Here is a 23,363-nt window from a genome sequence, read left to right as displayed (position 1 = left end):
AGGCGATGGTCAAAGCCAATAAAAATATTTGTCAATTAATTTTCCTTGGAAGCCACCTACGCACATTACATGTATATCTAGCTCTTCATGCCATGAAATCAGTCAAGTTCAATCCCAGAAATAAGGGAGGTTTGACAGCACTAATAGCTTAAACCCAGCGTGAGGCTCTCACCAAGGTTGAAAAGTACAAGGGTGAAGAAAAACAAGGTAGTTCAGGAAGTCATGGTCAAGAGTCACTAAGGTTGGGATTTACAAGCCTGATGGCTGGAGGAGGAAGGGGAAGACAGAGAGCAGAGGAACCCAGCAGCATGCCGATGCTTAAAAGGTGCAGCGAGAGAGCGTGCCCGGTTGAAGGGCACCCTTACCGTCAAGGTCAGCCCGTCACAAAGCTGAGGGGGATCCTTACTCCAGAAGGACATGCTATGGACAGGAGAGGCCCAGTAATGTAGCTGCCGGGAGTCCCAATGAGCCTCCTGCAGTGTACGGCAATGGTACATCATTACTCCAAGCATTTCAGCAGCCTAGGGCTTCACGTCAGTTTCACGCTGGGTACAGGAGTGCTGCAATTTCTGCTCTCCAATCCAATGCTTCTTTTTCCCCTCTGTTCCTATGCTGGAACATTAATCATTTGTAGTCATCACCATCCTGTCATCATGGGGCCAGTTGTTGGAAGAATTTTAACTCTTGGTATCTCAACTCATTTCAGAGAGCAACGAAGTTTCCAATTAAAAAACCCAGAATGATTACCTCCCTGTAGAACATAACATGGAAAGGACATTCTCTTCCAGGTGATTCTTTACATTGCAGGTGTAAAGGACACAGATTTAAGATCATTGGCAAAAGAACCAGGAAAAAAAGGGGGGGGGGGGGTGGGGCTGGGGAGGAGGCAACTTTTATTTTAAAAATGCAGCGAGTTATGATGGGGAACGCACTGCCCGAAAGGGTGGTGGAAGCAGATCCAATCGTACCTTTCAAAGCAGATTGGATAGATTCCTGGAAAGGAAACATTTCTAGCACTTTGGGGAAAGAGCAGGGGGAGTGGGACCAATGTTCCCTGTAATTTATTTTGGATGCACGGCCCCTTTAAGGGGCTGCGTCCATTCACAGGTCCTGCATGCACGAACTTTAAATGTTGGAAAAGCTGGTCGAGACCGGCAGAGAGCTGTGTGGTTCTGCAGCTTATAGGGAACGTTGAGTGGGACTAATGGAATAGCTCTTTTAAACAGCTGGCACAGGTATGATGGGCTGAACGGCCTCCTTCTGCACTGTAAGATTCTACGTTCTCAATTACAGATGCGCCTTCTGAAAGAAAAGGAGAGCTTACACTTCCTGGTGGCCAGTCCAGGATCAGATGTCCCGACCATGGAACATTGAATAGAGCAAGGATTCCCTCCCCCCCCCGTTATTAACCCTGGAGGTGCTGGGCCAAATGCTGTCCCAACTGCGATCAGCTAACTCGGCACAAGACTGGGGATCAAACTGGAGACCTTACAGTCGGTGTAGCTCAGTGCCAAAATGGATGCCACATTTATCAATGGGCCAGAGTTGTGAGGAGCAGGTTGTAAAAGCTGGAAGTTCTGTCAGATTTTAAAAGTGGATTTAAAAAGAAAACAACCCCAGCTGAAATGACATTAAAAATCAGTCACTTAGAAAGTGGCACAGATGCTCCTCTAACTTGGGCACCTATAAAAACACAACAGGTTCAGTAACTGCCCCCCTACTGCTGGCCAGAACTAAACACTCTCAATCCTCAAACAGCTCCCAATTCCCAAAGCACCCATCAGCGTGGACAGTTCCTACTCAGCACAGGGGCAGCTCATTAGTGGGGAGCAGTTTGTCACCATGGCAATGGCTACTCTATTTAAAGTTGCCCAAGCGTTTGAGCTCCCTCTCCCCCACTACCTGACTGCAAGTGCCTTGGAATCTGCTTACTAGCCAAAGAGATGGAACTTTGCTTTGGGGGGGGGGGGGGGGGGTGGAGGAGCCGCAGGGTATTGTGTGCTAATTCGACAACCTGCACCCACCAAAATGAAGATGAACATAGAAATTTCAGCCCGGAGGGAGGCTATTCGGCCTATTGTGTGTCTGTGCTAGCTCCACATCACCAGTTATTCCAATTCTAATTTCCTGCTTTTTCCCCCAGGACTCTTGAATACGGTTCCTTAAAAAGTGTTTATTTATCAAACTCCCTCTTCAAATAATGCAACTGGTTTCAATAGCCACTTGTGTTAATATGTGTCATATTCCAATAACTCTGCAAAAAGTTCCAATTTCCCCTTTACATTTCCAATACTAACCACACATTTATACCGCTCGTTACAGATCCATAAACCAGTGCAAATAATCTGTCACCATTTACCTTCTCAAACAATTATTAAGCTACATTTGAAGGATTTAAAAGCTATTCCTACACGATGACCAAGGAAACGCAGAGATTTTCTTTCCCCCTGCCTTAGTGCACGCAGTTATTTCGGGGGGGGGTCGCAACTTATCCTCGAGAATTATACTATATAGACTGGAAATATCACTGCTAGTGCTGAAAAACGGCGGATCAGTCACCAGAAGCTGGAACCAAGCAACCTCGCACACTCCCCGACACCCGTGTAGAGACAGCCTCGCACACTCCCCGACACCCATGTAGAGACAGCCTCGCACACTCCCCGACACCCGTGTAGAGTCAGCCTCGCACACTCCCCGACACCCATGTAGAGACAGCCTCGCACACTCCCCGACACCCATGTAGAGACAGCCTCGCACACTCCCCGACACCCGTGTAGAGACAGCCTCGCACACTCCCCGACACCCGTGTAGAGACAGCCTCGCACACTCCGACACCCGTGTAGAGACAGCCTCGCACACTCCCCGACACCCGTGTAGAGACAGCCTCGCACACTCCCCGACACCCGTGCAGAGACAGCCTCGCACACTCCCCGACACCCGTGTAGAGACAGCCTCGCACACTCCCCGACACCCGTGTAGACAGCCTCGCACACTCCGACACCCGTGTAGAGACAGCCTCGCACACTCCCCAACACCCGTGTAGAGACAGCCTCGCACACTCCCCGACACCCGTGTAGACAGCCTCGCACACTCCGACACCCGTGTAGAGACAGCCTCACACACTCCCCGACACCCGTGCAGAGACAGCCTCGCACACTCCCCAACACCCGTGTAGAGACAGCCTCGCACACTCCCCGACACCCGTGCAGAGACAGCCTCGCACACTCCCCGACACCCGTGCAGAGACAGCCTCGCACACTCCGACACCCGTGCAGAGACAGCCTCGCACACTCCCCGACACCCGTGCAGAGACAGCCTCGCACACTCCGACACCCGTGCAGAGGCAGCCTCGCACACTCCCCGACACCCGTGCAGAGACAGCCTCGCACACTCCCCGACTCCCGTGCAGAGACAGCCTCGCACACTCCCCGACACCCGTGGAGAGACAGCCTCGCACACTCCGACACCCGTGTAGAGACAGCCTCGCACACTCCGACACCCGTGGAGAGACAGCCTCGCACACTCCCCGACACCCGTGCAGAGACAGCCTCGCACACTCCCCGACACCCGTGTAGAGACAGCCTCGCACACTCCGACACCCGTGGAGAGACAGCCTCGCACACTCCCCGACACCCGTGTAGAGACAGCCTCGCACACTCCGACACCCGTGTAGAGACAGCCTCGCACACTCCGACACCCGTGGAGAGACAGCCTCGCACACTCCCCGACACCCGTGTAGAGACAGCCTCGCACACTCCCCGACACCCGTGCAGAGACAGCCTCGCACACTCCCCGACACCCGTGTAGAGACAGCCTTGCGCACTCCTGCCGACACAGAACTGTCAAGTTGTTACCAGGTTTATAAAAGTCACCCTTTTATACAGATCTCGCCGTTCTAAATAAACACAACTCCCTGTATTTAAATGGCTGTGTGATCAGACTCGCTTTTTTTGATCATAAATCACATTCCTGGCATCCTCCCCCACCCCAGTGTTCTCCACAGCTCCAGTCTGCCTCGCCCTTAAAAGGGGCAGTCCACGTGTAGACTATTTGAAGTGCTCAGATGAGCAAACTGCACAAGTCATTAAGAGAATTTGCAAGCAAATTTTAAAAAGGGGAGGGGGAAGAAACTATGCGATACTAACTGCAATTATACGCTTCAAAAAGCTACAATATATAAGCAGACTGTGCCTGCAGTAATCAGTATGGGGGGGGTGGGGGGGAAAGGAGAGGAAAAAAGGAACAGAGACCAAAAGTTAAACATACATTTCAGTAGAATAAGCTGCATCTAAATGGACAATGGAACAATATAACATAATATAGAATATATATAAACAAAGGAAGGGGATTTTTTTTCCAGGATGCTCCACAAAAGAAGCCAGAAGACTGGTTGAGTGAGAGTTTACAGCTCAGGATCTGGGCAACACGAACTGCAGGGTCACTGCACCCTCGCCTCCCTCACCCACAAATGAATTCCCCAGTGTGTGTGTGCTTCAAAATATACATCTGCAATACCGTGAACAGTTTCCCCCCCCCACCAAATCGTGAGGGCAGGTTGCGTGTGGGTCGGGTGGGGTTGGGGAGGGGGGACCCTTTTAGACAAACAGCAGCTCCGGGGAGTTCACCTCCCACCTCCCCCTTTGAGTGGGAGCCAAAACCGCATGAGAGCCAGATTGCCGAGCTGTTCACAGCTGGTTCTCAGGTTCCCCCTCACAATCTGTGAAGTTATTAATGACCCCCAAGGCAAGCCCGTCCCTCATCAGATCAGTTATCGCTCACAGAAGCTGCAGACACATCATGGGCAATATATAAAATCCACGCAGCAAATTCTCTCCACAGGTGAAAGCGCAAAGTTGAACACAATTCCAGCTTCTTTCGGAAAACGCGTCACTGCGGACAGGTGCCGAGTGGATGTTAAGGGTTTCTCTGTCGGGCAGAACACTGGACGTCCCAGAGGCTGTTTGCACAGCAGTACGACTGGGCATGCGGAACCAGGTCACCCATCAGTCACACAATCAGAAATTACAACAGAGGGAGGGGTCCTCTCTCCTGGGCAAGCTTCTCAACCACAGCCATCTACTCTCATTCAATATCTCTGCCCTTTTCCAGGTCCTTCCGATATTCTTTTCTTTTCACAGTACTTATCCAATTCCCTTTGAAAAGAACTTGCATTTCTATAGCGCCTTTCGCCGCCTCAGGACGCCCCAAAGTGCTTTACAGCCAATGAAGGACTTTTGAAGTGTTGCAACGTAGGGAACGTGGCAGCCAAATTGCGCACAGCAAGGTCCCACAAACAGCAATGAAATGAAATGACCAATCTGTTTTGCGAAGTTGGTTGAGGGATAAATATTGGCCAGGACAACAGGGAGAACTCCCCAGCTCCTCTTCAAAATAGTGCCATGGGGCCTGTTACATCCACCTAGGAGGGCAGACGGGGCCTCGGTTTAACGTCCGAAAGACGGCACCACTGACAGTGCAGTGCTCTCCCAATACTGCACTGGAGTGTCAGCCTAGTTGATGTTACAGCCTCTACCTCAGTAAACACTTGTGGTAAAGCATTCCATGTTGTAATACTGTGCAAGAGAAACTATTTCATCCTTCGTTCTTATGATTGAGTTTATGTCCTCGTCACCAATCAGTGGAAACAATCCTTCATTATTTAGCCTCAAAACCTTTCGTAATTTTGAAAATCTTTGAGAACACTGCCTCTTTAACCAGTGTTCCAGTGGGAAAGAAGGACCCATTTTTTTAGCCTCTCTTCATGAGCAATGTTCTCCATGAGGAAGATTATGAGGACACCCAAGAAAAGGGAAGACCGAGACAGCACAACGTGTCAAGAGTATCAAAGGAGAGATGCTGAATTTTCAATCGTTGCTGATCTACTGCTGAGGTAGTGTCACCTGATTACCAATGGAAAGCAAGGGCGACCAAGACACAAGACAGTCATCACTCAGCCACTCCCACTCCTCTAGGGGCCAGCTCAAGGATGGCCCAGGAGTCAGGCGGCCTGTTTATCCATTCAAATGCAGGGAGAGTGGCCCTCCGAAAACAGAAAAACCCAGGAGGAAAGAGAGGCAAATAACTACAGGGCCACATCAAAGATTGAGCATGTGTGGTTGTAATCTGGGACACAGTTAAAGCTCTTGCCAAGAGGATTGAAGTTTGGAATCTAGGACACATTGCACAGTCTCCAGTTTGCAGAATCGCAGTAATTGGATCAGCTTTGGGATTTGAGATTCAGGCAAATTGGATGACAAGAAGGAAATTTCCCAGCTTCACTGTATTACCTTAGTCTACAAAGGAAACAGCCTAGCGCCAAGGACAGGCGTGTCACACTGCTAGCGCCAAGGACAGGCGTGTAACACTGCTAGGGCCAAGGACAGGCCTGTCACACTGCTAGAGCCAAGGACAGGCGTGTCACACTGCTAGCGCCAAGGACAGGCGTGTCACACTGCTAGCGCCAAGGACAGGTGTGTCACACTGCTAGCGCCAAAGACAGGCGAGTCACACTGCTAGCGCCAAGGACAGGCGTGTCACACTGCTAGCGCCAAGGACAGGCGTGTCACACTGCTAGCGCCAAGGACAGGCGTGTCACACTGCTAGCGCCAAGGACAGGCGTGTCACACTGCTAGCGCCAAGGACAGGCGTGTCACACTGCTAGCGCCAAGGACAGGCATGTCACACTGCTAGCGCCAAGGACAGGCGAGTCACACTGCTAGCGCCAAGGACAGGCGAGTCACACTGCTAGAGCCAAGGACAGGCGTGTCACACTGCTAGCGCCAAGGACAGGCGTGTCACACTGCTAGAGCCAAGGACAGGCGAGTCACACTGCTAGCGCCAAGGACAGGCGTGTCACACTGCTAGAGCCAAGGACAGGCGTGTCACACTGCTAGCGGCAAGGACAGGCGAGTCACACTGCTAGCGCCAAGGACAGGCGTGTCACACTGCTAGCGCCAAGGACAGGCGTGTCACACTGCTAGAGCCAAGGACAGGCGTGTCACACTGCTAGAGCCAAGGACAGGTGTGTCACACTGCTAGCGCCAAAGACAGGCGAGTCACACTGCTAGCGCCAAGGACAGGCGTGTCACACTGCTAGCGCCAAGGACAGGCGAGTCACACTGCTAGCGCCAAGGACAGGCGAGTCACACTGCTAGAGCCAAGGACAGGCGAGTCACACTGCTAGAGCCAAGGACAGGCGTGTCACACTGCTAGCGCCAAGGACAGGTGTGTCACACTGCTAGCAGCAAGATTTTACTGTCTCAGCCATGGCTCAGTGGGTAGCACACTCAACTCTGAGTTAGAAGGTTGTGGGTTCAAATCCACTCGAGACTGGAGCACAAAATCTAGGCTGGCACACTCTAGTGCAGTACTGAGGGAGTGCTACACTGTCAGGGGTGCCATCTTTCAGATGAGACGTTAAATCGAGGTCCTGTCTGTCCTCTCGGGTGTACCTAAAGGATCCCATGGCGCTATTTCCAAGAAGAGCTGTGGTGATCTCCCCGGATTCCTGGACAATATATATCCCTTCATACAACATTACTAGGAAAAGAAAATCAGATGAGCTAGTCATTTATCTCATTGCTTTCTATGGGATCTTGCTGTGCGCAATCAGGCTGCCGCGTTTCGTATAATCACAATAGTCGACTGCACTTCAAAAGTACTAATTTGGCTGTAAAGCGCTTTGAGAAGTCCTGAGGTCATGAAAGGTGCTGTATAAATGTAAGTCTTTCTTTATAACGGAGGGATTCAGCGCTGATGGGGTTAGCTACGTCAGGGACAACAAGTATTAAATAATCAACCAGGAGAGAAAGAAAATGGTGAAAACCAGCCAGGCGATAAAAGGGAAACAACTCCATACGAGCATCTCACTGTAAACGTTTCATCATTTTTCCTGGATAACTCACAAAGCTAGCCCGAGGGAGATGATTTAAGTAATCGGAGACTCTGGCTGAAACACAAGTTACATAACAAAAAAAGTCTCTCAGCAACCCGCCGCCCCCAACCCCCTCTCATCCCCCCACCCCTCCTCCCCCTCACCACCTCGCCAAACTCTCAAATTTTCCAAAAAGTGCTCTTGGCTGTAATTACAATCCAATACTCACCGCAAAGAGATGCTGGGTGTTTTTTATACAGAGTGTATTTATGAAATATTGACTTCTTGTTGTGCCTACAGATAATCTTCTTTATAATTGCTTCATGGTTACTAATCTCAGCCATTGCTTCTTTACCCAATTACAGTAATTGAGAACAAATCAGAATAAATTAAGCTGTGCCGTAAATCCCACAACACCATACTTTAACCCTTTGAGGATGAGATACGTTCTTCACCGTGGGTTTTCAAACTGGGATTGCGGAGCTCTGGGAATTGTAAAGAGCATTAGATCCTGTCCGCCTCGGAGCAGATTGTTGTTTTCTTTCATTCGCAGAAGGTGGGCGACGCTGGCAAGGCCAGCATTTATTGCCCATCCCTAGATGTCCTGGAGAAGGTGGCGGTGGGCCGTCTTGAACCGCTGCAGTTCAAATCAAAATCAAATCAAATCAACTTTTATTGTCATTGTTAGTGCACAAGTGCAGTACAACGAAATGTAGGCTTGCGGCTCCCGAGAGTGTACATTTGGATTAAGACATTTAAACATTCAACATACATTTGGCTTGTAGTATATTAACATAAATATAACCATAATAAAGTGCATTGGCAGATGTGCAGGCTTTAGAGTTTATTTGTGGAGTTCAGTAGGATGACAGCCCTGGGAAAGAAGCTGTTCCTAAATCTGGTCGTATGGGTGCGAATGCATCTGTAGCGTCTCCCAGATGGCAGGAGGGCGAACAGACTGTGGCTGGGGTGGGTAGGGTCTTTGATGATGGACCGTGACCTCCGTAGACAGCGTTTCTGGTATATGTGCTCTGTGGTCGGTAGCCGGGTGCCGGTAATGCGTTGGGCAGTTTTGACTACCCGCTGCAGGGCTTTCCGGTCATAGTAGCTATGATGCGCTATCAATTACTCAAAAGACTGAGGTTAAGCGAGTAACTAACAGGCTTTTATTAACAAGCGAATGAAGGTGTGCCTCGAGTGGTCGACCAGTCCAGAATACAGAGGGACTGTGGAGCAGTCACCTTTATACCTGGACTCGTGGGAGGAGTCAGCCGAGGCATGTACACAGTGGAATACAAACACCCACACAGGCAGGTATAACAGTGGTTTACCACATTCACCCCTTGTTTAAAAATGAGTCCGGCGGGGTGAAGTGTATTAAAAGTTTGTGTATTGGAGTCTCTCCGGAGGTCTTGTCTGCCGCTGTGATCGACGTGGCGACGGCAGGGGTAGAGAAGCTTCTGGCGTCGAGTCCCGCGTAGGCTGGGGCACTGGTGTGTAGTCCTCGTGGGTGTAGAGCGGGTCGCGGGGCCCAGGCGTGCCGTCTGCTGGGGTTGGATATTGGATCGTGGGGGGTGGTGGTAGTGGGTTACTGGGGCCCCCGAGGGTGCGAGGTCTCGTATGGAGACTGTGTCCTCCCGCCCGTCCGGGTACGCAATGTAAGCATACTGGGGGTTGGCGTGGAGGAGGTCGACCCTCTCGACCAGGGGGTCCATTTTATGGGTCCTCACATGTCTTCTCAGTAGGACCGGCCCTGGGGACGTCAGCCATGGCGGTAGCGATGTCCCCGATGTGGACTTCCTTGGGAAGACAAACATTTTCTCATGAGGGGTGGCGTTAGTGGCAGTGCAGAGCAGTGACCGAATAGAGTGGAGCGCATCGGGGAGCACATCCTGCCAGTGGGAGGTCGGAAGGCCCCTAGACTTTAAGGCTAGCAGGGCGGCCTTCCAAACTGTCGCATTCTCTTTCCACCTGCCCGTTCCCCCGGGGGTTGTAACTGCTGGTCCTGCTTGTGGCAATACCCCTAGCGAGCAGGTACTGGCGGAGTTCGTCGCTCATAAACGATGAGCCCCGGTCGCTATGGATATAGCTGGGGAAACCGAACAGGGTGAAGAGGTCGTTCAGACATTTAATGACCGTGGCACTGGTCATGTCCGGGCAGGGGGTGGCGAACGGGAAACGGGAGTACTCATCAATAATGTTGAGGAAGTACACATTGCGGTCGGAGGAGGGGAGAGGCCCTTTAAAATCAACGCTCAGGCGCTCGAAGGGGCAAGTGGCTTTTATCAGGTGAGCCCTGTCTGGTCTATAAAAGTGCTGTTTGCACTCAGCGCAGACTTGGCAGTTCCTGGTCATGGTCCTGACCTCCTCAATGGAGTAAGGCAGGTTGCGGGCCTTGATGAAGTGGAAGAACCTGGTGACCCCCGGGTGGCAGAGGTCATTGTGGAGGGCCCGCAGTCTATCGATCTGCGCGCTGGCGCAGGTGCCACGCGATAGAGCATCCGGGGGTTCATTGAGCTTCCCGGGCCGGTACAAGATCTCGTAATTGTAGGTGGAAAATTCGATTCTCCACCTCAAGATCTTGTCGTTTTTGATTTTGCCCCTCTGCTTGTTGTTAAACATAAAAGCAACTGAACGCTGGTCAGTGAGCAGGGTAAATCATTTTCCGGCCAGGTAGTGCCTCCAATGACGCACAGCCTCCACAATAGCCTGGGCCTCCTTCTCAACAGCGGAGTGTCTGGTCTCCGGGCCCTGGAGGGTTCGTGAAAAGGCCACGGGTCTCCCCACCTGATTAAGGGTAGCGGCCAGGGCAAAGTCGGACGCGTCGCTTTTCACCTGGAAGGGGATGGATTCGTCCACTGCGTGCATGGTGGCTTTGGCAATGTCTTCCTTGATACGGTGGAAGGCTAAGCGGGCCTCTGCCGTCAAGGGAAAAGAGGTGGACTTGATCAGCGGACGGGCCTTGTCCGCATAGTAGGGGACCCACTGGGCGTAATAGGAGAAAAACGCTAGGCACCTCTTCAGGGCCTTGAGGCAGTGGGAGTTCCATAAGGGGACGCATCCGGTCAGGGTCGGGACCGATGACTCCGTGTTCCACAACACAGCCAAGGATGGCGAGGCGGGTTGTGCGGAATATGCACTTCTCCTTGTTATACGTCAGGTTCAGGAGTTGGGCGGTGCAGAGGAATTTTGAGAGGTTTGCGTCATGGTCCTGCAAGTCATGGCCGCAGATGGTCACATTGTCCAGATATGGGAAAGTGGCCTGCAACGCATTTTGATCGACCATCCGGTCCATCTCCCTTTGGAAGACGGAGACCCCGTTGGTGACACCAAAGGGAACCCTAAGGAAGTGATAGAAGCGGCCGTTTGCCTCAAAGGCAGTATACTGGCGGTCCTCAGGGCGGATAGGGAGCTGGTGGTACGCTGATTTCAGGTCAATGGTCGAGAAGACGCGGTACTGTGCGATCTGGTTGACCATATCAGCTATGCGGGGGAGTGGGTAAGCGTCCAGCAGGGTGTAGCGATTTATTGTCTGGCTGTAGTCGATGACCAGGCGCTGCTTCTCGCCGGTCTTACCGACCACAACCTGGGCTCGCCAGGGGCTGGTGCTGCCCTCAATAATCCCCTCCTTCAGGAGCTGCTCCACTTCGGTTTTAATGAAAACCCTGTCCCCGGCACTGTATCGCCTGCTCTTTGTGGCGATGGGCTTACAGTCGGGGGTGAGGTTAGCAAACAGTGAGGGGGGGTGACTCTGAGTGTGGAGAGGTTGCACCTGGTGCGCGGCGGGCAATTTGGAAGCTGCTGGCTGCGGACTGTGAGTGGGGGGGAGGGGTCCACCGTACGCCATCGTAACACTTTTAAGGTGGCACTGAAAATCTAACCCCAGTAGAACGGCAGCGCAGAGGTGGGGCAGGACCAGAAGTTTAAAATTATCGTACACAGTCCCGTCTACTAAGAGTGTCACCACGCAGTAGCCACCAATGTCCGCCGACTGGGACTCGGAGGCCATAGAAATCCGCTGGTGCGCAGGCAGGACTGGGAGAGAGCAACGCCGCACCGTGTCAGGGTGGATGAAGCTCTCCGTGCTCCCAGAGTCAAAAAGGCAGGTTGTTTCGTGACCATTTACCTTAATGTCCATTGTGGACCGGGCCAGTTGGTGCGGTCTCGCTTGGTCCAGCGTAACGGAGGCCAGCGTAGGGGTCGGTGTGTCGCTGCGGGTATCAGATGAGGCGGTGTTGGGGGCCTGCTGCGTCCCGGCTGGCGTCCAAGATGGCTGCGTCCATGATCCCCATGTGGCTGGAGGCGTCCAAAATGGCTGCTGTTCCGGTGGTTCGCACATGGCTGGGGAGGCCCAAGATGGCGGCCCGCACGGCCCACACGTGGCGCTGCTGGGGTTCGGGGTGGCTTTGGCCCTGCAGACGCTGGCGTAGTGTCCCTTCTTCCCGCAGCCTGAGCAGATCGCATTTTTTGCCGGGCAGCGCGCTCTGGGGTGTTTGGCCTGGCCACAGAAGTAGCATTTCTGGCCTTGGGACACTGCTGCGGTAGTTGGGCCGTTGCTGGGATGTGGCTGGGGTGGCACAGCGCTATGAGACGGTCCTACCGTGTCCCAGGCTGTCGTTCCCCGCGGCGTCCACGGTGCAGAGGAATAGGCATCCATGCCCCGGTAGGCTGCGTCCAATGATAGTGCGAGTTCAGAGGCCTTGTTGAGGTCGAGGTCACTCTGCTCCAACAGTCGCTGTCGGGTGTAATTGGACCTGTGGCCCGCTACAAAAGCGTCCCGGATAAGTTCCTGTGTACACGGCGGCCTTTACATCCTTACAACCACAGGCCCGGCCAAGCACAGACAGTGCCTGAAGGTATTCCTCGGTCGATTCCCCAGGTTGTTGTTTACGACTCCCCAGGAGGTGCCTGGCGTACACCTCGTTCACTGGGCGCGTGTACTGGTCCTTGAGGAGCTTGAGAGCAGCCGTGTATGAGGTCGCGTCCTGGATGACCGAGTACACTCGGTGGTTCACTTGAGGTCAGGACATCCAGTTTGTCCTCATCCGATTTGACCGTTGCAGCGGAGGCGATCAGGAATCTTTCAAAGCACCTAAGCCAGTGAGCAAACTTGGTGGATGCGTCCGCCTCCCGATGGTCTAAGTCCAGGCATGCTGGTGTGAGGATCTTCTCCATTATAAAAAAATCTTGTTAATAAAATTGATGCGCTATCAATTACTCAAAAGACTGAGGTTAAGCGAGTAACTAACAGGCTTTTATTAACAAGAGAATGAAGGTGTGCCTCGAGTGGTCGACCAGTCCAGAATACAGAGGGACTGTGGAGCAGTCACCTTTATACCTGGACTCGTGGGAGGAGTCAGCCGAGGCATGTACACAGTGGAATACAAACACCCACACAGGCAGGTATAACAGTGGTTTACCACAAGCTACAGCTGCCATACCATACTGTGATACAGTTTGTCAGGATGCTCTCTATAGTGCAGCGGTAAACGTTAGAGAGGATCAGGGGTGACAGATTACATCCCTTCAGCCTCCTTAGGAAATATAGGCGCTGCTGGGCCTTCTTCACCAGAGAGGAGGTGTTGAGGGACCAGGAGAGGTCTTCCGTGATGTGGACTCCGAGGAACTTAAAGCTGTCCACCCTTTCCACCACAGCCCCATTGATGTGGATGGGGGTGTGACTTCCGCCTTTGGACTTCCTGAAGTCCACAATGATTTCTTTTGTTTTCTTGGTGTTAAGGGCCAGGTTGTTATCGGCGCACCACTTCACGAGATGCTGGACCTCCTCCCTGTAGGCTGACTCATCGTTGTTGGTGATCTGGCCTACTACCGTGGTGTCATCCGCAAACTTGATGATGATGGTGTTGGAACCCTTAACAGCCACACAGTCGTAGGTGAAGAGGGAGTAGAGGAGGGGGCTCAGCACACATCCTTGTGGGGCCCCCGTGTTCAGGGTCAAGGAGGGGGGGGGGGGGGGGCGGGCAGGTGTGGTTACCTAATTTGACAGACTGGGGTCTGTTTGTTAGGAAGTCCAGGGTCCAGTTGCAGAGGGAAGTGTTCAGGCCAAGAGTTTGGAGTTTGGTGGCCAGCTTGTTGGGGACGATAGTGTTGAATGCTGAGCTGTAGTCTATGAACAGCATTCTGATGTAGGTCTCCTTACCATCTAGGTGATCAGTGCCGAGTGTAGAGCAGTTGTGATTGCATCCTCCGTTGATCTGTTTGCACGATAGGCAAACTGGTGTTGGTCAAGGGAGGCAGGAACACTGGCTTTGATGTGGGCTAAGACCAGTCTCTCGAAACACTTCATTATGATGGGTGTGAGTGCGACAGGTCGATAGTCATTCAGGCACGTCACAGCCGTTTGTTTTGGCACAGGAATAATGGTAGCGGTCTTGAAGCATGTAGGGACTACTGCCTGGGCCAATGACAGATTGAAGATGGCGGTGAAGACATCAGCCAGCTGATCAGCACATTCCTTGTGTTAAAGGTCTGCCTACAATGCTGTTAGGTAGGCAGTTCCAGGATTGTGACCCAGCAACAATGAAGGAACAGTGATATATTTCCTAGTCGGGATGGTGTGGGACTTGGAGGTGATGGTATCCCCATGCACCTGCTGCCCTGGTCCTTCTAGGAGGTGGAGGTCTCAGGTTTGGGAGGTGCTGCCAAAGAAACTGTTCAGAAAAAAAACTCTCTCATCTCCCCGCTGGTTCTTTTGCCAATTATCTTAAATCAATGTCCTCTGGTTACTGACCCACTTGCCAGTGGAAACAGTTTCAAAACCCCTTATGATTTTGAGCATCTCTATTAAATCTTCCCTTAACCTTCTCTGCTCCAAGGAGAACAATGTCAGCTTCTCTAGTCTCTCCAAGGTTCAGGAGTGGATTCCAGACTCCTTAATATTCTCCCCCCCCCCCCACCACCCAGTTCCAGGAATGAGTACCAGTCTCCCTGGTCTGCCCCCATAGTTCCAGGGATCGGTTGGAGATTCCCTGTATTCCCCTGGGTTCCAGGCACAGCCCATACATCTCTCTGACAGGCATATGTCTCACAGATGTTTCTCCCACATCTGTAGTAGTGACTGTTCTCCGCTCCCCCACAGCGAGGGGAAGGGGAGGTGGCTACAATGCCCTACAGATGCCAGTGACAGTTGCGCTAAGCTGCACGTTGCAGAGGGGATTTGCTGCCAGTGGGTCGGGTCACAGGCTTAGACTGAGAGCTCCAGAGATTGCGAAGGCTGCCACACCCCAATCTTCCATATTGCTGGCCAGAAATGCTGAACAAGGGGTTAGGACAAGAATGTGCGCAGCAGTGTATCCCAATGGCCGTAGCCCCATCACCCCATCCGTCCCCAGGGAAGGGTGCAATGTTGATCAGGTGTGGGGTGGGGTTGGGTAAGCTTGGATGTATTATCAAGTTGGCCTTTTGCGCACCCTGCTGTGGGGTCAGGTGCCCAACAAGCCATTGCCAGTACAAAGTCGGCTCCGAACACACTGTTGCTCTTCGCCTCAGTCTCGCCCTGTTTGAAGTGGCTTTTGCATAAAGTCTACCACCAAAAAGTCCATCCCTTTCAACTTGTATAGTTGACTAGTTACCAGTCAGCAGGAGGAAACCAGCACGATTATCAAACATTGCACAACGGGAAAGCTCCACAGACAGAGGGGCTGATGAACACTGCTGGTACAGGCCTTGCACGTGCAGTGCCTGGTCTCAGGGAAACAGAACTCACCAACAATGGCCATTATTTTCAAACAAAACAACTCAGACACCAATACAAATTAAGTAGGGCATTAAAACCTCAATTTTAAGCAGCCTTGGACAGACACCGCACACATTAACCAGAAAGGGAAGCTCCACCCAACCTTACTGTCAATACAAGCAGGATGCTGTGACAAACAATAGGTGTGTACGGCCAGAGCTTTTTAAAAATACATTCTCGGGATTATTTGCCTGTCCCTAGTTGCCGTGAGAAGGTGGTGGTGAGCCACCTTCCTGAACCGCTGCGGTCCGTGTGGTGACGGTACTCCCCCAGTGCTGTTAGGGAGGGAGTTTCAGGATTGTGACTCTTGTCGTGGTTTGATATAATCGAGTGGCTTGCTGGGCCACCTCACATGGCGGTGGGAGACTGGAGTCACATATACGCCAGGTAAGGACAGCAGGTTTCCTTCCTTAAAGTACATCAATGAACTAGTTGGGTTTTGACGACAATCCAACAGTTTCATGGGGACTTTTACTAATGCCAAGATTTTACTTCCAGATTTAAAAAACTGAATTCAAATTCTCAAACTGCCATGGTGGGATTTGAAATCAATAATCTCTGCATTATTACTCCAGGCTTCTGTATTATGCGCCCCCTGACATGACCACTACACTACCATACCTGGTAAGCTGAACAGGAATGGAAAACCCCGGGAGTTTGCTTGCGCCACACACAGTGGGCAACACAGTTTAACGCTCTTGGGCAGTCATCAGAGTTGGAGATCTCCAACTCCCAGCAGAATCACACAAAGCCTCAAGGTTTCATTACTCACCCACCCCACCCCAATCCCCCATTACACTGGGACAAGCTATCTGAAGCATTTCAAAATCCTAATTTATTTAAACTCCAGAAAATTTCGCACCAAACCAGATAGGTCCTGCACAACAAAGGAAAGTATGACATGGAATGGGAGCCCTGTGCCTGGATAAAAAGATGGCTGCTGTGCTAAGTACAGGAGCAAGAGTGGTTTCATTCTGTACCAGATATTGAAGAGCAATATTTCAGGCCCGGTCAGAACAGAAGCCTTATCAGAGCTCGGTTACTTAATGCTGCAACGTCTTTTCCCCTGGCCCAATATAGCCTGCATCTTTCATTCATCCACCGGCTCCAGGGAATTTTCAAGTTGCCCAAGAGGGTCGAAAGTAAACTTCAGAGCTAGCCACAGCGAGTTCAACCCAACACAAAATGGGGTGGGGTGGGGCGGGGGCGGAGAAATCATGACAAAGTTCACCCACACTTGCAATGCCAGATATTTGTAACTGGGATTCAAGTCCCACTCCATAGAGCTGAACACAAAATCTAGGCCGATACTCCCAGTGCAGTACTGCCGGACTGAGGGGGTGCTGCACTGCCGGACTGAGGGGGTGCTGCACTGCCGGAGGTGCCATCCTTAAACCAAGGCCCCATCTGCCCCCTCAGGTGGGTGCAAAAATTCCATGGCACTATTTCGATAAAGAGCAGGGGAGACCTGGCCAATATTTATCCCTCAACCACCATCACTAAAACAGATTATCTGGTCATTATCAGATTGCGGTTTGTGGGACCTTGCTGTGTGCAAATTGGCTGCCACATTTGTGTGACTACATTTCCAAAAAGTACTTGACTGTAAAGTGCTTTGAAATGTCCCAAAAAAAGGCACTATATAAATGCACGTCTCTTTGCTTTTCTTGCGTTAACCAACATTCCTAAATCCCTGCAGGTACCTCACCGACCCAGACTCCCGACATACGTAAGTGTTCCACCTTCCTTCAGACAGCTAATGGAGGCAGGAGCCGCCTGTGTGCGCACCAGGCTGTCTAGCGTGCCTCAACAGCCAGACATCCCCAACAATGATGCAATGGGTGAAACCAGCCACTGGTATTTCCTTATCTGAATGCTCATTGCTCCCAATTAGTCTGGACAATCAGCATCCTGCTGGATCATAGTTTCTCGGCTCAGGGTCAGACCAAGCTTGGGGATGTTTTCGGCGAACCGTTTTCCTTTTCAATCAATCGTGCTCTAGGGCCGTTGAAACTTTCAGACAGTCAAAATCTTTTGGTCGAAGCTTTCCGCCCCCCACCCCTCGAAAAAATTTAAAGAGAACTGTAGAGATGGTTTGCAAAAAGAAGCGCCTCATTAAAATTTGGTGATAAACCGGTGCAAAAAAGGTTTAAAAAAAGATTAACTTGGATCACAAAATATAATTAAAGAGCTCCCTCCTCTCCCAAGATTTATGTTCTGCAACAAACTCATCTTAAACCGAGGGTTTTCTCCAGGAAGAATGATTACGGCTGTGACCTCGGAGAGATACTATTTGTGTCAGTGGCTGAACAAGAACAATACGATGAAAGAGCAGATAACACAAGCACTCAACAATCTGTAGAGGCTGGAGGCAAGCACTGGAAACGGAGACTTTTTCATACCCATACAGACGATGCAGTATCCCTCACATAGGCTCAAAGCACCAGTTCAAGAACATGTCAGGGGGCAAGATGCCTGCACATTCGTGCAGCAGACAATCGGATCAGGAACGATGGGATGAAAGAGAAAGTGATGGAAATCAGATTCAACCTCGAAAACTAAAGCTGCAGCAAGCAGTCTTAATTTCTGCACCCATGTGCCGCTCCGCTATATCCAGAATGCGTAGGCTCAAGCACGAATGTCAGCCTTCTACACGGGGTTTTAATCGCTGAATAACATTGCAACAGTGAATACACTTTTTTTTTTTTTTTTTTAAGTACTTCATTGGTTGTAAAGCGCTTTGGGATATCCGAAGGTCATTAAAGGCGAAATATAAATGCAGGTCTTTCATTAACATTCCTGAGGACCCAAGCTAAACAGATGGTCCATTCCATCCACTGGCATCCCTGTGGTACTTCAACAACAACTTGCATTTATATAGTGCCCTTTAATGTAATAAAAACATCCCAAGGCACTTCACGGGAGTGTTATCAGACATAATTTGACACCAAGCCACATAAGGAGACATTAGGACAGGCGACAAAAAGCTTGGTCAAAGAGGTGGTTTTTACTTCCATCATGACAAAAATTTAGTGCTGCAAATGGCACCTTGGACTTGGTCTCGAGAGCTGTGGCCAAAAGACAAGGCAAAAAAGTGAAAGGCTCCATCATCCTTACTGGGCCTCCACCAGGCCTGTGTCTGGCCTGGTGGTAAACTGCAAGGGACAGTGGGTAGAGTGGCACTCATCAGTTGCCACTTTCCTGGCACCTTGGCAACAGAAATATGCCATTTCTCTACAAAGCAGGATGCCAGTTTGCTGAGCATAGACTAGGCGCCCCCCACCCCACAAGGCACAGCGAGAGCTCCTGTTCTGACAAGTGGGAGTTTCTGTCCCCAAGAACTTGCGATAGAACCTGGTCGGGCTCTTTAAGCAGTGAATTAAACGGCAGCAACCCAATTAAAAGGAAACACCAAGACAGGGCCCCATCAGTGAGCACCAGCAGGAAGCAAGGACAATGCACAGAACCTTGAAAGGTCGGACATGAAGCACAATTTAGAGACTAGTTGACAACAAGTGACGAGAAGTGCTACGGCCGAGACCGGGAACATTGTGTGTGGGGAGCAGACAAAGGAACCAGCTTATTGCAGGGTTTACAGACAACAGCAGACAAGGGCTGGAGTGAAGGGCTGGTTACTGGTGCTTTCCAGTTCATTTCAGTGTATTTGCCTGGCAGAGTGAGGGCGCCGGGAACAGTAAGCTACTGTATTGCTACACAAAAGTGCCCTTGACCACAGTTAAGCAAGTAACCACAAATCAGATTTGCTCATCAGGAACTTGCACTGCCACAGCAGTTTGCAGAATGTGTCTCAATAATCTACATTTCGGCCCGTCTTGTGTCTACACTGGTGAGTTACATGAAGTGCGACTCTGATCTTCCGAATCTTGGTCCAAAGCCCATGTGTAGGATGCCCTGTAGATTGGTACAGTGTATTAAAAAAAAATCAAGGAAATGCTTAAGAATCAAAAGGAAAAATTGTTCCCGTGTCTCTCTCCGCAGCAACCCCCACCCCCACCCAAATTTCTCCTCTTGACAGTGGGGGGGTTCAGGTTTAGGGAGTGGTCACCTCAGATACTGGTGGCCATCTAGCACCTCATCCCGGACGTGACCTCGGTGTCAAATTTAGAGATGCTTTGCACCAAATGTAGAAAGCCTGCAAATGAACCAACATGATGGCAATTAATATATACGAGTGCAGGGATGTAGAAGATCCCATGGCACTATTCGAAGAAGAGCTGGGGAGTTCTCAGGTGTCCTGGCCAATATTCACAGCATTCACTAGCAACAGATGATCTGGTTATATATTTCATTGCTGTTCATGATACCTTGCTGTGCACAAATTGGCTGCCGCGTTTCCTACAACACAACAGTGACTACACTTCAAGAGTACTTCTTGGCTGTAAAGCGCTTTGGGACGTCCCGAGATTGTGAAAGCTGCTATATCAATGAGGGTTCTTTTTTCTTTGGGCCTCACAGAAAGTTGAAGTCTTTGCAGTAGGGACCAGCTGCTGCCCCCGGTCCCTGTGTAATATTTACATGCAACAGAAACAGGCAAGAGTTACATCAGTGCTCCAGATCAGACACCAGGAAGGATGCCAAAAGAGAAAGAACATCACGTCGTCATTTCAGGGAACTCGGAATCTGGAAACCATCAAAGTAGTTTCAGGACAGGAGGAGGCCAATTCCGTACTCTGTGCTCACTCCACATCAGAGCTATTGACTCTAATCCCATTTTCCTGCTCTTTCCCCATATCCTTTAATATTTTTCCTAAAGATATGTATCCAATTCGCTCTTAAATGCTTTGACAGAGTTAGGTTCAATAGCCACTTGTGGTAATGGATTCCACATTTATAGAACCACAGAATGTCACAGCACAGAAACAGGCCATTTGGCCCATCAGGTCTCGATTACTCGCCTGCTCGATTCCCCATGCCATTTAATATTCCTCTTCAAGCAACTATCCCAATTTAAAACTCATTGCACATACAAAAAAAAATCTGGTAACCCCTTAGTACAATGCCTTTTGTCACCAATTCACCAGTGGAAACAATCTTTTCACTATTTACCCCTTAAACTATTTCAAAAAGGCAGTTGATAAACATGGTAAATTCATAGGTTCTCTCCCACCTCCCCCATATATGCGCAGTAATTTTAGTGTTGCTGTTGGTCCTTGGACAGGAGGAATAAATTCCTGAGTGTCAGAAGCCATCCGATAGAGAAGAGGTTCTATGCAACTTATACAGGCCTGGATGGAGGAGGAGTTTGAGTCACACGGCAGAGCACCTTCTCTGTCATAGTGAGCATCGCGCAGAAGGGGTCAGCCGTGGCTCAGTGGGTAGCACTCTCGTCCGAGTCAGAAGGTTGTGGGCTCGAGCACATAATCCAGGCTGGCACTAGGAACAGAGGAAGTGCCGTCTTTCGGATGAGACGTTAAGCCGAGGCCATCTTCCCCCTCAGATGGATGTAAAAGATCCCATGGCACTATTTTGAAGAAGAGCAGTAGAGTTCTCCCTGGTGTCCTGGCCAAGATTTATCCCTCAACAGACATCGCTAAAACAGATTATCTGCTCATTATCACATTGCTGTTTGTGGGACCTTGCTGTGCGCAAACTGGCTGCTGCATTTCCCACATTACAAGAGTGACTACACTCCAAAAGTACTTCATTGGTTATAAAGCTCTTTGGGACGTCCGGAGTTCGTGAAAGGTGCTATATAAACCCAAGTAAAAGAAAGAGTATGGGAAAACCTCACCTCCACCCACCCCCTCACCATTCAGGAATTACAAATTCAGCTTTGACCAGTGTCTTTGTTCCATCAATGGGGGCAACACTTAGCAGGGTCAGAGAGAGCCAGGGTCAAAGTTTTCTCCGCTTAGGTCAAGTGGGGTGCCTCCCTGTGGGGACAGTGGGCAAACAAAAACTCGACTTAAGCAGATTTCTCAGTAGTTTAGTTCAGAAATTCCTAAGCATGTTGATGGGTTTCTGTCACACATGCAGCTGACCAAAAAGAACAGACCTCTCCCAATGAACTTGGGTAGATACGGAGAGTGACTTGTGCTGCTAGTTTACAACGAACATGTGCTAAACAGTTGATGTACGAAGACTTGTGTCATTATAAAATTGGAGTGTGCAAGGCAGCAGATGCCAGAAAGAGTACATTTTCATTTTTAAATAAAAAAAGGTAACTACTGTAGAAAGTGAGTATTAAAAAAAGTCACAGAACTGGTCTTGCATCACAACGCACTGCAGGAAGTGCCGAGATCTCACATACAGGCCGCCTCTCAATGCTGCAGGAATGTTGCTGCTGTTCTCGTGGCCTCCTCCTTTGCCTGAGCACAGTGCACAATACACCTGTGTTCCCACAAAGGCAGCCTTTGTTTTGTGACTGGGTATTTTTTTAGAATTCCTAGACAGATAGTCAGAAGATAAGGCGTTGACAGCAGACAGCCAGTATCCAGACTGTAGCCTCAGTTGCACCACACAGAGGGGGGGGGGGGGGGCAGGGGGAAGAGACAGGATGACACTCTGAGCTCACAGGGCTCTCCGATTGCAGATTGTGTGTCGGTTTGATGTTCAACGAAGGCTTTATGGTTACCTTGAAGATCTATAAAGCAATGGGCACCAAGAGGAAAAAGAGGAAGGGGCAGGAGAGAAATCAGACATTTGACTGGCACATTTTATACACCTTTATATTCAAGACAAGAATGACCTCTGTGATGCACTAGGGATGCTGGCGCTGTGGAGACCGTCCCAATAACATTGCTAGGTGAGTTTTCGACCACCACAGGGCACACACAGTTGATTAAAGATTGTCTTCCATTTTCTGGCTGTCTCTTCTCTTAGGCAGTCCCTCGGAACCGAGGATGGCTTGCTTCCACAGTAAAAATGAGCTCGCAGGTGACTGATGAGTCCAATGCGGGACCTACAGTCCTCGGTCACAGGTGGGGCAGATTGGTGGTTGAGGGGCGGGCGGGTGGGTGGGGTGCTTGGGTTGACGTGTGCTCCTTGCGCTGCCTGCGCTTGGCTTCCGCCTGCTCCCGGCGAAGAGACTTGAGGTGTTCGGCGCCTTCCCGAATGCTTCTCCTCCACTTTGTGCCGTCTTGGGCCAGGGGTTCCCAGGTGTCGGTGGGGATGTTACACTTTTTCAAGGAGGCTTTGAGGGTGTCCTTGAAGCGTTTCCTCTGCCCATCTGGGGCCCTCTTGCCGCGCCGGAGCTCCGGGTAGAGTGCTTGTTTTGGGAGACTTGTATCAGGCATGTGGACAACATGACCCATCCATCGGTGCTGATCGAGCGTGGTCAAAGCTTCGATGCTGGGGATGTTGGCCTGAGCAAGAACACTGACGTTGGTGCGCCTATCCCGCCAATAGATTTGCAGGATCTTGCGGAGGCAGCGTTGGTGGTACCTCTCCAGTGCTTTGAGGTGCCTGCTGTACGTGGTCAATGTCTCTGAGGCACACAGCAGGGCGGGTATCACTGCTGCCCTGTAGACCATGAGCTTAGTGCTGGGTTTGAAGTCCTGGTCTTCAAACACGCTCTTCCTCAGGCGACCGAAGGCGGTGTTGGACTTCATCGTTGACATCTGCCCTTGTTGAAATTAGGCTCCTGAGGTATGGAAAGTGGTCCACGTTGTCCAAGGCCTTGTCGTGGATTTTGATAATCAGGGAGCAGTACTGTGTGGCAGGGGCAGGTTGGTAGAGGACCTTTGTCTTACGGATGTTTAGTGCAAGGCCCAT

General features: G+C 50.7%; 1 protein-coding gene across 1 annotated transcript in view; it reads right to left on the bottom strand.

The window, feature by feature from the left end:
* LOC147108531 (protein TMEPAI-like) overlaps positions 1-23,363 on the bottom strand; it is a 79,373-nt gene that overhangs the window by 21,582 nt on the left and 34,428 nt on the right. The gene's annotated exons all lie outside the window — the stretch shown is intronic.

The sequence above is a fragment of the Somniosus microcephalus genome, chromosome 13 (genome assembly GCF_052327205.1).
Source record: "Somniosus microcephalus isolate GS21.2 chromosome 13, FLI_Smic_1.0, whole genome shotgun sequence".
NCBI lineage: Eukaryota > Metazoa > Chordata > Chondrichthyes > Squaliformes > Somniosidae > Somniosus > Somniosus microcephalus.
The sequence above is the reverse complement of the archived record's forward strand: the minus strand, read 5'-3'. Positions and strand labels throughout refer to the sequence as shown.